General features: G+C 36.7%; 1 protein-coding gene across 16 annotated transcripts in view; it reads left to right on the top strand.

Annotated features, from left to right (window-relative positions):
- The window catches only part of TFDP2 (transcription factor Dp-2), a 176,120-nt gene that overhangs the window by 3,565 nt on the left and 158,537 nt on the right, over nucleotides 1–14,018 (top strand). The window contains exon 2 of one of the 16 annotated variants that reach the window (XM_081301698.1): nucleotides 3,141–3,208. The exons of 14 other annotated variants lie outside the window; for them this stretch is intronic. The gene's annotated coding sequence lies outside the window, so the exon portion shown is untranslated. Of the gene's footprint in view, nucleotides 1–3,140; nucleotides 3,209–4,587; nucleotides 4,644–14,018 lie in introns of all 16 variants that reach the window. One more of the 16 variants, XM_081301693.1, reaches the window with a different exon arrangement.

The following is a 14,018-nucleotide window of genomic DNA, read 5'->3' as shown; positions in this document are numbered from 1 at the left end:
AACTTAGTGAGACCTTGTCTCTAAACAAAATATAGAAAGAGCTGGGATGTGGCTCAGTGGTTAAGCCTCCACCTGGTACCAAAAAAAAAAAAAAAAAAAAAAGGCGACCACATCACACTAATTCACAGTAATGTACTGATTAGGAAGATAAATTGTGGACTAACCTTCTTGGGTTTAAGTTCTGCCTCTACAGTTTATTGACTGAACAACCTTGATTTAATTATGTAACATGCTGAGTTTTAGTTTCCTTATATATAAAATGGGGTTAATAATAGTACTTCTCTCAAAGGGTTGTTTTAAAAATTAAATTAATATATATGTAAAGAGTTCAGAATGTTCCCTGGCATCTAATTGCTCTCTCTGTGTGTAACATTATAACTAATTTTATAGTCAACTAAATTTCTTTGGGTTGTTTTGGTCATGCTTTTCTAATTTTTTTTTCTTTTTTTCTTTTTTCTTTTTTTTTTTTTTTGAGAGAGTGTGAGAGAGAGAGAGAGAGAGAGAGAGAGAATTTTTTAATATTTATTTTTTAGTTTTCGGCGGACACACCATCTTTGTTTGTATGTGGTGCTGAGGATCGAACCCGGGCCGCACGCATCCCAGGCGAGCGCGCTACTGCTTGAGCCACATCCCCAGCCCCTTCTAATTTTTTTTTTTCCAGAGCTGGGATTGAATGTAGGACCCACTACCCTCCTTTCCCCAATTTTCAGTCATGCTCTCCTAATTATTATTATTATTATTTTTTATACTTTTATTTTATTTATTTTTCGTTTATTTGTTTTTATGTGTTGCTGAGGGTCGAACCCAGGGCCTCTCACATGCTAGGTGGCGAGCGCTCTACCTCTGAGCCACAATCCCAGCCCCCTCTCTTAATTCTTTAATGGAATCTTTTTTGGTAGAGCTTTGCATTTATCTGTATTAAAATTTTCTTAACAGAATGTTTCCATTTTAATTGACATTTTAAAAAAACCATGAGTTGGTCATCCAGTAAATGCCAAATTACGTGTTTGATAAACTGTGAATTTGATAATGCTGGCGTTGCTGTTTTGCAAAACTTTATGAAAATGTTGATTACACAGTACTAAGAGCAGAGTTCTTGCCTTTCTGAAGAATGATAAAATTTTTATTTAATTCTTTGGTTTAGATTGGTTAAATTTAACCAGTTTATTATGATGTACCTTAAATATTTCCAAGAAATGTATGAGGAACCTTGACAGTTGATTTACTAGAATTCAGATTTTATATACCTGTTTTGTTTTTAAATTTATATCTAGGGCTGGGGATGTGGCTCAAGCGGTAGTGTGCTCTCCTTGCATGTGCGGGGTGCTGGGTTTGATCCTCAGCACCACATAAAAATAAAATAAAGATGTTGTGTTCACCGAAAACTAAAAAATAAATATTAAAAAAATAAAATAAATTTATATCTAGTCAACTTAGTAACTCACAAAAAGAGCTTTAATTTGTCATTACTTGGCATTAATGAGACCATACTACTTTCTAGTCATGTATGTGATTACTATTTTTTCTAAGTGTTCATGAACTTCTTTAAATAATGATTCTAGAATCTTGACGGTAATTTCATTGAATTTCAGTGATCAGTATTTGGCAGGATCTCATTTCTCTTTTTTTGAACAACAGTACTATATTTTCTTGCCTTAGTCTTCTGTTAACCTCTCCTGATCCCATAGTTTCTAAATGAGTGCTAACTACTGTATGGAATTTTTATCTGGAGCAATACATCTTATTGAAAACTTGCTTAAGAACACTAAGAGAGTCTTTATTTGTCTTCTCATTCATATTGAGCTTTGGTTTCTATTAACTCCCATGCCCATTTTGTGTAGGATTCTCAAGCTAATTTATCCCATCCAAGCTGAAGAGATTTTTCTTTCTTTTTTTTTTTTTTTAAAGAGAGAGTGAGAGAGGACAGAGAGAGAGAGAGAGAGAGAAATTTTAATATTTATTTTTTAGTTCTCGGCGGACACAACATCTTTGTTGGTATGTGGTGCTGAGGATCGAACCCGGGCCGCACGCATGCCAGGCGAGCGCGCTACCGCTTGAGCCACATCCCCAGCGCTTTAATTTTTTTTTAAATTGTAGATGGACATAATACCTTCATTTAATTTATTTATTTATATGTGGGTGCTGAGGATTGAACCCAGTACCTTACACATGCTAGGCAAGTGCTCTGTCACTGAGCTATAACCCCAGCCCCCTTTTCTTTCTTTTTCTTTTCCCCTCCATCCCTCCTTTTTTTCTTCCTTCCTCCCTTTCTTTCACCAGGGATTAAGTCCAGGGGTGCTTAACCACTGAGCCATATTGCCAGCCCTTTTTATTTTTTATTTAGAGGCAGCGTCTTGCTAACTTGATTAGGGCCTTGTTAAGTTGCCGAGGCTGGCTTTGAACTTGTGATCCTCCTGCCTCAGCCTCCCAAGCCACTGGCATTGCAGGTATGCACCACCATGCCTGGTTTATCATTCCTTTAAATACTAATAATTTTAAAAATTATTAGTGTTTTAAAAAATATTTTTAGTTGTAGTTGAACACAATACGTTTATTATATTTTTATATGGTTCTGAGGATTGAACCCAGTGCTCTATTGCTGAGCCACAACCCCAGCCCCTTAATTATTTTTTTTAAGATCTTGATGGAATTTTATTTTATTCATTTATTTATATGTAGAGCTGAGATTTGAACCCAGTGCCTCACACATGCTAGGCAAGCGCTCTACCACTGAGCCACAATCCTAGCCTTTTATCATTCCTTTTTTCAAAGGACTACTGTAATAGCTTTCTATCGACTTGACTTCAGTCTGTCTCCTGTCTTTTTAAAGTCTTTTCTTCCCTATTGAGATAATATATAATTATCTAATTAGAATTTTAATAATTTTGAGTCCTTACCCCAACTCTCTTATTCTGTTTTACCTTTTGTTTACTACCTTTTAAAATTTAAGCCTATGTGTATCTGCATCTCTGTGTGTGTGTGTGTGTGTGTGTGTGTGTGTGTATGTATTCCTATGTGCCTATGTGCCTGTGTGCCCATGGGAGGGACTGAACCCAGGGCCTTGGGCATGCTTGGTGCATGTTTTGATACTGAGTTACATCCCCAGTCTCTCAAGCCCTTTTTAACCTTCCTATTCTTAGGGATGGCATGAAGCAGCACCCAGATTGAAGGCATAGAAGGATGGTGGCTCCCCACCAATGGTCTTTGTGTGAGTCACTCCACAGACATTTAAGAATGTTTACTATGTTACCAGCACTTTATGAGATGCTGAGTTGACAAAGGGGCATGATAAAGTGTCAGTCCTCAAAGAGTCCTATATGCAAAAAGGGAGAAATTAGTTTTTTTTTTTTTTTTTTTGTGCTGGGGACTGAATCCAGGGATGCTTAACCATTGAGCCACATCCCCCAGCCCTTTTTAGTTTTTATTTAGAGACAGGATCTCAATAAGTTGCTTAGGGCCTTGATAAATTGCTGAGGCTGTCTTTGAACTTGTGGTCCTCCTGCCTCAGCCTCCTGAGCTGCTGGAATTATAGGCATGTGCCACTGTGCCTGACTGAATTGTACTTCATTTAATTGGTTGTGTGATTATGAGCTTTTCGATTTTATTATGTGATAAGCGTATTGTGAATAGAAATAAGTATGTACTTAGATAAGATGTATACTGTTAAATTTACTTCTTCTTTGCAACATAAATATATAATTTTTTGTAAGGCCTATATGTCCTCTGGCTACATGTTACAGCTTTTAATTTTTTTTGTTTACATATGACATTGGAATGCATCACAATTCTTTTTTTTTTTTTAATATTTTTTTTAGTTTTCGGCGGACACAACATCTTTGTTTGTATGTGGTGCTGAGGATCGAACCTGGGCCGCACACATGCCAGGCCAGCGCGCTACCGCTTGAGCCACATCCCCAGCCCCAAGAAGAAAGGCAATTCTTATCATACATATAGAACACGTTACAGCTTCTTTTATTTTGCTTTTGGGTACTGGGGATTGCATCCAGAGGTGCTTTACCGCTGATCAACATCCTCAGCCCTTTTTTATTTTTATTTTGAGACTGGGTCTTGCCAAGTTGCTTAAATTGCTGAGGCTGACCTCAGCACCCCCAAATTGCCGAGATTACAGGCATGCTCCTGGAAACAAGTTCTTTTGATTATTAAAAAAAAATTATAAATAGGGGACTGGGAATGTAGCTTAATGGAAGAGTGCTTGCCTAGCATGTGTGAGGTCCCGAGTTCAATCCCTAGCACCAGAGATGCACAAATTATATGGAGGCTAAAGGATATCATGAAATGACGTGAAATGTTAAAATTGTTACTAAAGAAGAAAAAAAAGCTAAAAGTGTTCCAAAAGGTAAAAGATTAAAAATATAATAGTAATGTTAGTCACAGAGCAGGAGTGTCATATCTAGTAAAACCTTTGTACTTCATAGTCAAAGATGCTGTGGTCAAGGATGCTGTTATGAATAGGTATTTGGGCATATCTGGTAAGTTGGGTATGTAACCAGAAGTTTAGTGTAATTGAAAACAGAGTAGTGTCTCTATCATCAAATAGAAAATATAGCACTTTATTTTTAATTCTAGGTTTCACTTGAAGCTTTCTCACTAACTGCTAAGCAAAGCTTTGTTAGACCGTCTAGGTATGTATATAGGTATTACTGTCTACGTATAAAGGTATTACTATATATATATATGTTTGTCTATATGTAGGTATGTATGTGTGTAATACGCACACAGGCACACACACATACAAATTTAGTAATTTTCCCTGTAAGAAAGAATTTAATTCAGGTTATTTTTTATATTTTGATATGGGAATTGAACCCAGGGGTGTTCAACCATTGAGCCACATCCCCAGTCCTTTTTATTTTGAAATTTTGAGACAGAGTCTCACTAAGTGCCTTGTTTAGGGCCTTGCTAAGTTTCTGAGGCTGGCTTTGAACTTGTGATCCTCCTGCCTCAGCCTCCTGAGCTTGCTGAGATTATAGGTGTGCACCACCACACTCACTGAGTGAAAAAGAACTCTATGATATTAATTTAATTCACTAATCTTGTAAAACATTTTCTGATTTTCTTTCTCATTTTTAACTACTGCAAGGGTATAGTAATTTTCAGCCCACCATCTAGTTAGTTATTAGATTCCTACAGCAGTTGGCAGAATGTATTGAAAGGTGTTAAATTATGTCTAAGATTATTTGTGTAACAACGGAAAAGGTGAACTTTTTTTCCCCCCATGGTGCTTGTGATTGAACCTAGGGCCTCATGCATGTAAGGGAATTGTTCTTATAATGTATGCTGAAGTCCCAGCCCTTTAAATTTAATTTTATTTTATTCTTTGCAGTGCTGGGAATTAAACCCATGGCCTTAATATGCTAGGCAAGTGCGCTACCACTGAGTTGCATTCCCCAGACCTTAAGTTTTATTTTGAGACAGCTGATATCATACTCAATGGTGAAAAACTGAAATTTTTTCCTGTAAGATCAGGAACAAGACAGTGATGTCCACTTTCACCACTTTTATCCTAATACTGGATGTCCTAACCAGAGCAGTTAGACAAGAAAAAGAAATAAAAGGCATCCAGATTGGAAAGGAAGAAGTAAAATTATCGTTCTTTGCAGATGATATGGTCCTATATGAGAAAACACCGTAAAGATTTCACAAAACTCCCAAATCTGTTAGAATCAATTAATAAACAAATTCAGCAAAGTGATACAAATAATTGGAAAGCTGTCCTGAGTTATTGCATTGGAAGACTTCAAATCATTAAATACCAGTATTACCCAAAGCAAGATACAGATTCAGTGCCATTCCCTATAAAAATTCCAATGACACTTCTTTTTGCAGAAGTTAAAAAATCCATCCCAAAATTCATATGGTATTTCCAGGGACCCCGAATAACCAAAACAATTTAGGAAATGAAGAACAAAGTTGAACGTCTCACATTTACTGATTTTAAAACTTATTACAAAGCTATAGTAATCAAAACTTATAGTTTTGGCATATAGACAGACATAAAATAGCCCAGGAAAAAAACCCTCAAATGTATGGGCAAATGATACAAGAGTGCCAAGACTGTTCAGTGGGAAATGACATTCATTTCAGCAAATCATGTTAGGAAAATTGTATATTCATATGTCAAAGTTAGATCTTATACTATATGCAAAAGTTAACATGAATCAAAGGTCCAGATATAAGACCTTAAAGTATAAAATGGTTAGAAGAAACCATGGGAAAAGCTTTATACACTGGATTTGGCAGTGATTACTTGGATAGGACACCAATAGCCAGGCAATAAAGAAAAGAATGAGTTGGACTACATCAAAACTAAAAACTTTTACACATTAAAAGATGTGAAAGGCAACCATGGAATGTCAGAAAATATTTGAAAATCATATTTGATAAGAGGTCAATATTAGTTGTAGCTGGACACAGTACCTTTCTTTATTTTTACGTGGTGCTGAGGATCGAACCCAGTGCTTCATGCGTGCGAGGCAAGCGCTCTGCCACTGAGCCACATATTAGACAAAGGTGCCAAAAATACAAATTGGAGAAAAGATAGCCTCTTCAACAAAAGGTGCTTGCTGGGAAAACTGGAAATCCATATGCAGCAAAATAAAATTAAGCCCCTATCTCTCACCCTGCACAAAACTCAAAGTGGATCAAGGACCTAAGAATTAAACCAGAGACCCTGTGCCTAACAGAAGAAAAAGTAGGCCCAAATCTTCATTATGTGTGTTAAACCTTGACTTCCTTAATAAGATTCCTGTAGTGTAAGAAATAAAACCAAGAATCAACTAAAAACTTCTCAGCAAAAGAAACAATAAGTGAGGTGAATAGAGAGCCTACAGCAAATTTTTACCACACGCACATCTGATAGAGTACTAATCTCTAATATATTTAAAGAACTCAAAAATCGTAACACCAAAAAAAGAAATAACCCAATTAATAAATGGGCCAAGGAGTTGGACACTTCTCAGAAGATGATATACAATCAGTCAACAAATACATGAAAAAAATGTTCAACATCTCTAGCAGTTAGAGAAATGGAAATCTAAACTTTAAGATTTCATCTCACTTCAGTCAGAATGGTAGCTATTATGAAGACAAACAACAATAAGTGTTGGCGGGGATGTGGGGAAAAAGGCACTCATACATTGCTGGTGGGACTACAAATTGGTGTAGCCAGTATGGAAGCAGTATGGAGATTTCTTAGGTTTCTTAGAAGACTGGGAATGGAACTACTGTTTGACCTAGCTGTCCCACTTCTTGGTTTATACCCAAAGGACTTAAAAACAGCATACTACAGGAACACAGCCATATCAACGTTTATAGCAGCACAATTCACAATAGCTAAATTGTGGAACCAACCTAGATGCCCTTCAGTAGATGAATGGATAAAGAAAATGTGGCATATATACACAATGAATATTACTCAGCAATAAAAGAGAATAAAATCATGGCATTTGCAGGTAAATGGATGGAGTTGGAGAATATCATGCTAAACGAAGTTAGCCAATTTCCAAAAACTAAATGCTGAATTTTTTCTCTGATATGTGGATGCTGATCCATAATGGGGGTAGAGGGAGCGTGGGAGGAATGGAGGAACTTTAGATAGGGCAAAGGAGAGGGAGCGTGGAGGAATGGAGGAACTTTAGATAGGGCAAAGGCGAGGGAGGGGACACAGGAGTAGAATGAGATGGACATCATTATCCTAGGTATATGTACAAAGATACGAATGGTGTGACTCTACTTTGTGTACAACCAGAGACATGAAAAATTGTGCTCTGTATGTGTACTATGAATTGAAATGCATTCTGCTGTCATGTATAACAAATTAGAATAAAAAAATAAATTTAAAGTATATAAAAGAAGATCTAATGAAATAGAGTTCAATTATCTTCATAAATGAAAATACTGTCATACTGAGGAGATAGCAATTCCTCCTAAATTACTCTAAATTGCAATATAATTTTAATAAAAAAAGAGGAAAAAAAGTTTAATATTTAGAATATATGAAGAACTTCTGTAGCCATGCATGGTGGCACAAGCCTATAATCCCATCTTCTTGGGATGCTGAAGCAGGAGGGTTGCAAGTTTAAGTTTCTGCGGTTTAATGAGACCCTGTCTCAAAAATTAAGAGGTCTTTTGTAGGATATAGCTAAGTGGTACAGCATCCTGGGTTCAATCCTCAGTACCACCTCCCCCAAGGGAAAAAAAAATCTCCTATAGTTCAACAATAAAAAAACTCAAAACAACTTGATTAAAAAATAAACATAAGCTTTCAAATAGATATTCCTCCAGGGCTGGGGATGTGGCTCAAGCGGTAGCGCGCTCGCCTCGCATGCGTGCGACCCGGGTTCAATCCTCAGCACCACATACCCACAAAGATGTTGTGTCCGCCGAGAACTAAAAAATAAATATTAAAAATTCTCTCTCTCTCTCTCTCTCTCTCTCTCTCTCTCTCTCTCTCTCTCTCTCCTCTCTCACTCTCTCTTTAGAAAAAAAAAAAACAAATAGATATTCCTCCAAAGATGTACAGATGACCAACAAGCACATAAAAAGGTGCCCAGCATTCTAATTATTAAGAAAATATAAATCAAACCCACAGTGAAATGAAATATACCCATTCACATCCAAAAAAGAAAAAAAGAAAGAAAGTGTATTGGTGTATAGGAGCAGATGTGGTCAAATTGGATCCTTTAGGCACTGCTGGTAGGAATGTAAATGATATAGCTGCTGTGGAAAGCATATGGTGGTTCCTCAAAAAATTAAAAATAAGGGTTAGGGATGTGGCTCAGTTGTAGAATACTTGCCTAGAAAGCATGAGGCCATGGGTTTGAACCCCAGCATGGCTGAAAGAAAGAAAAAAAATTTCCAAATGACATCGGTTTCATTTATGAGTATATACTGAAAATAATTGAAAACAGGGTCTCTTGGTGCTCTTTGTACCTCTATGTTTTCAATGGTTAAAATGTAGAAGCAACAAATGTCCATTGAACGATGATAACCAAATGTAGTAAATATATATGTTTATATATATATTTATATTTATATATATGATTTAATCTTAAAAAAATTCCAACATGCTATATTTGAATAAAGCTTGACATTATACGACTTGAAATAAGCCAGTAACAGAAATGCAAATACTGAATGATTCCATATATTTGAGGTACCTAGAGTAGTCTAATTCATAGAGGTGCAAGGTGGAAGGATAGCTGCCAGGAGCTTCGAGGACAGGAGTGAGTGAGGAGTTTATGTTTAATGGGTTTATAGTTTCAAATTTTCAGAACCAAAAGAGTTCTGGAGATTGGTTGTACAATAAAGTGATTGTACTTAACATCATTGTGTTATGTGTATTTTGCCACACTTTACAAAAAAAATCATCTGGAAAAAAAAAGTCCATATTTCTCCAGTGATTGGTCATACCACCTTTGTTATATCCTGCATTTCTTTATGTATTTTGGTCTAATTCTGGATTTTCTGTTCTCTTTCTGTGATCTTTTGGTCTGTTCATGAACTTGTACCACAATATTTTAACTCTAAGTGCTTTATAGTATGTGTTAATGTTTGGTAAGGCTAGCCTGTCTTTGTCATGTTTCCTTTTTAGTCATTTTCTAGTTATTCTTGCATTTTTTCATGTCCATTTTTTTTATGGTGTGCTGGAATTAGGTAAGCATTCTACCACTGGTCTATATCCCCCCTCTTTCTGTATCAATTTTATTTGTTTTTGAGAAGGGATCTTGCTGTGTTGCCCAGGCTGGCTTCTCATGATTTTTCTGCCTCAGACTAAGGAATAGCTGGGATTACAGGTGTGTACTCTTTATCAGTTTTAGTATCAGCTCATACAGATCAGAAAATGGCTTGTTAGTATGTTTGCCGAGATTACATTGAACTTAAAAAATTAATTTAGTGGATTGTCTTATTCAAGAATATTGTCTTTCCGTTATTTGTCTTTTAGGGTTATTTATTTAATGCTGGGTATTGAATCCAGGGCCTTGTTCATGCTAAGCTCACTCTCTACTAGTGAGCTATACCCATAGTCCTCTTTGAGGGTTATTTAAAAATTTTTCTCATATAATTGTTGGTTTAAATAGCTCTATTTGAGTTAAAAATTCATGTATCATAAAATTCCCTTATTAAAGTATACAATTCTATGGTTTTCAGTATATTCAGCAATATATGCAACCATTATCTCTACTTCATTCCAAAACATTTTCATCACTCTGAAAAGAAACCCCAGCTCAGTGCTTGCTTGGGCAGCATCTATACTAAAATTAGAATGATACAGAGAATATTTTCATGGCCCTGTGAAAGTTCATGAAGTGTTTCATATTTTTTAAAAGTGATGATGGTTTTGGGAGAGATTTTATTAAAAAACAAACAAATAAATAAAAGTAACCCATACCCATCACCAGTCATTCCCCATTCCATTCTCCCTCATCCCTGTCAACTACTAATCTTTCTGTTTCAATCAGTGTGTCTGTTCTGAATATTTTATACAAATGGAATCATAAAATATGTGACCTTGTGTGACTGGTCTTTTTTGTTGGCATAACATTTTGTAGGTTCATTCATGGTATACATCGTATCAGTAATTCCTTTTTCATTGCCAAATATTCCATAGTATGTATATACCATATTTTGTTTATTCACTGGTTGGTGGACTTTGGGATTGTTTGTATTTTTTGTCTATTACAGTAACGTGATATATGTGTATGTAGGCCATTGTGTAAACTGTGTTGTTTCTTCTTCCTTTCTTTTTTTGGGGGGTGGATGGGGTGGGATGGAATCTTGCTATGTTGCCCAGGCTGGCCTCAAATTCCAAGGCTCAAGTTACCCCGATTCTGACCTTGCCTCAGTTATCCCAGTAGCTGTGACTATAGGTATATACCACCATATCCAGCTTGACACTATTTTTAAAATTCCCTCACATAGGCATATGCTTTGCTTGTTAAATATTTCAAAGTATTCAATCTTTGTTGCTATTGGCTTTTCTCTGCCACTATATCATCCAAGTATTTTTTGATTTTGTGTTGATCTGCATTGATTTTTGTTACTAATCATAAATTAAGTTTACCTATAATTCCTTTAATATTTTTAGTGGTTAACTAAATTTTTAGCAAGCATATTTCATTTAGAACAGTATTTCCTTAATAATACAGGGTCTTTAGAATTTTTTAATGCCAGTGACACTTCTTTCTTTTTATGTTATTGTTGTCTAGGCTACATTTCCTTCTGTTTTCCCTCCCTTATTTCATCTTCTAAATTAGTCAGTATAGCTTCATACAGATGATTTTTTTTCACATATACTCATCTTTGTTTTTTTTAAATTTTTGTGTTCCCCTTTCTTGAATTCATTTTGAATCTTTTGTGGTTTCTATTTTCCTGAAGTACAGCCTTTGAAGGTGTCTTTATTGAGCGTGCTGAAGGTCCTCTTGCTGGAAATGTGTTTATTTCACTCTCATTTTTGAAAGATAGTTTGGAATTCTAGTATAATATATTACCCTAGCACCTTGTGGGTATTATTTTATTTGGTTTTTGTTTGCATTGTTCTTCAGAAATCCTGTGCAGTGTAATAGTCATTCCTTTTTAGATAATTTGTTTTTCTGATTTTTTTTTCAGGGGGAGGGGCTTTTGATTTTTTTTATCCTTTTTTTTTGGTCTTGCTGGGGATTGAACCCAGGGCCTCACATGCTAGACAGGTGCTCTACCACCGAGCTACATTCCTAGCCCTCCAAGTTTTCTTATTGTAGTAAAATGTATACAACATAAAATTTACTATTTTAACTATTTTCGTCTTAACTATTTGAAAGTGCATAGCTCAATGTCATGAAGTACATCTGTATTATTGTGCAACCATTGCCACCATCCATCTCCAGAACCTCTTGTCTTGCAAAACCAAAGCTCTGTACCAATAAACAATAGGTTCCTTATTCCTCCTTCACCCCCAGCCCCAGAAGCCACCGTTCTACTTTCAGTCTCTATAAGTTAGCCTCCGCCAGTTATATCATACAAGTTAAATTGTGCTATATTTGTAATTTTGTGACTAGCTTATTTCACTTTAGCATATGCCCTTAAGCTTCATCTATTTTGTAGCATATATGAGAATTTCATTTCTTTTTAAATTGAATAATAACAACATATTAGCAGTGTAAGAGGGAATGCAGATATTCTTTTTGTATTGCTATGGCAAATCTCAAAACGGGCCTGGGTTGTAGCTCAGGGATAGAGTGCTTGCCTAGTGGAGCATGCACTGGGTCTTGGTGGGCCCTGGGTTTGATTCCTGGAACCCCCCCTCAAAAAAAGTTGCACGCTGGGCATGGTGGCACATGCCTATAATCCCAGGGCTCGGGAGGCTGAGACGGGAGAATCTTGAGTTCAGAGCCCGCCTAGCAAATGTGAGGTGCTAAGCAACTCAGTGAGACCCTGCTTCTAAATAAAATACAAAATAGGGCTGAGGATGTGGCTAAGTGGTGGAGTGCCCTTCAGTTCAATCTCCAACACCCCCCCCCCCACGCAAAAAAAAGTTGCATAGAATTTTTTTTTTTATTGTTGGTTGTTCAAAACATTACATAGTTCTTGATATAACATATTTCACACTTTGATTCAAGTGGGTTATGAACTTCCATTTTTACCCCGTATACAGATTGCAGAATCACATCAGTTACACTTCCATTGATTTACATATTGCCATACTAGTGTCTGTTGTATTCTGCTGCCTTTCCTATCCTCTACTATCCCCCCTCCCCTCCCCTCCCCTCTTCTCTCTCTCTACCCCCTCCCCTTTGTATTATTTTTCCCTTTCCCCTCACTTCCTCTTGTATGTAATTTTGTATAACCCTCAGGGTCTCCTTTCATTTCCATGCAATTTCCCTTCTCTCTCCCTTTCCCTCCCACCTCTCATCCCTGTTTAATGTTAATCTTCTTCTCATGCTCTTTGTCCCTACTCTGTTCTCAAAGAAGACATCTGGCATTTGTTTTTTAGGGATTGGCTAGCTTCACTTAGCATAATCTGCTCTAATGCCATCCATTTCCCTCCAAATTCTATGATTTTGTCATTTTTTAATGCAGAGTAATACTCCATTATGTATAAATGCCACATTTTTTTTTATCCATTTGTCTGTTGAAGAGCATCTAGGTTGGTTCCACAGTCTTGCTATTGTGAATTGTGCTGCTATGAACATCGATGTAGCAGTGTCCCTGTAGCATGCTCTTTTTAGGTCTTTAGGGAATAGACCGAGAAGGGGAATAGCTGGGTCAAATGGTGGTTCCATTCCCAGCTTTCCAAGAAATCTCCATACTGCTTTCCAAATTGGCTGTACCAATTTGCAGTCCCACCAGCAATGTACAGGTGTACCCTTTTCCCCACATCCTCGCCAGCACTTGTTGTTGTTTGACTTCATAATGGCTGCCAATCTTACTGGAGTGAGATGGTATCTTAGGGTGGTTTTGATTTGCATTTCTCTGACTGCTAGTGATGGTGAGCATTTTTTCATGTACTTGTTGATTGATTGTATGTCCTCCTCTGAGAAGTGTCTGTTCAGGTCCTTGGCCCATTTGTTGATTGGGTTATTTGTTATCTTATTGTCTAATTTTTTTGAGTTCTTTGTATACTCTGGATATTAGGGCTCTATCTGAGGTGTGAGGAGTAAAGATTTGTTCCCATGATGTAGGCTCCCTATTTACCTCACTTATTGTTTCTTTTGCTGAGAAAAACTTTTTAGTTTGAGTAAGTCCCATTTGTTGATTCTAGTTATTAACTCTTGTGCTATGGGTGTCCTATTGAGGAATTTGGAGCCCGACCCCACAGTATGTAGATCGTAGCCAACTTTTTCTTCTATCAGACGCCGTGTCTCTGATTTGATATCAAGCTCCTTGATCCATTTTGAGTTAACTTTTGTGCATGGCGAGAGAAAGGGATTCAGTCTCATTTTGTTGCATATGGATTTCCAGTTTTCCCAGCACCATTTGTTGAAGATGCTGTCCTTCCTCCATTGCATGCTTTTAGCCCC

Source organism: Spermophilus citellus (genome assembly GCF_964194105.1).
Source record: "Spermophilus citellus genome assembly, chromosome: 7".
NCBI classification, from domain to species: Eukaryota; Metazoa; Chordata; class Mammalia; order Rodentia; family Sciuridae; genus Spermophilus; species Spermophilus citellus.
This window is presented reverse-complemented; position numbering and strand designations above follow the sequence as displayed.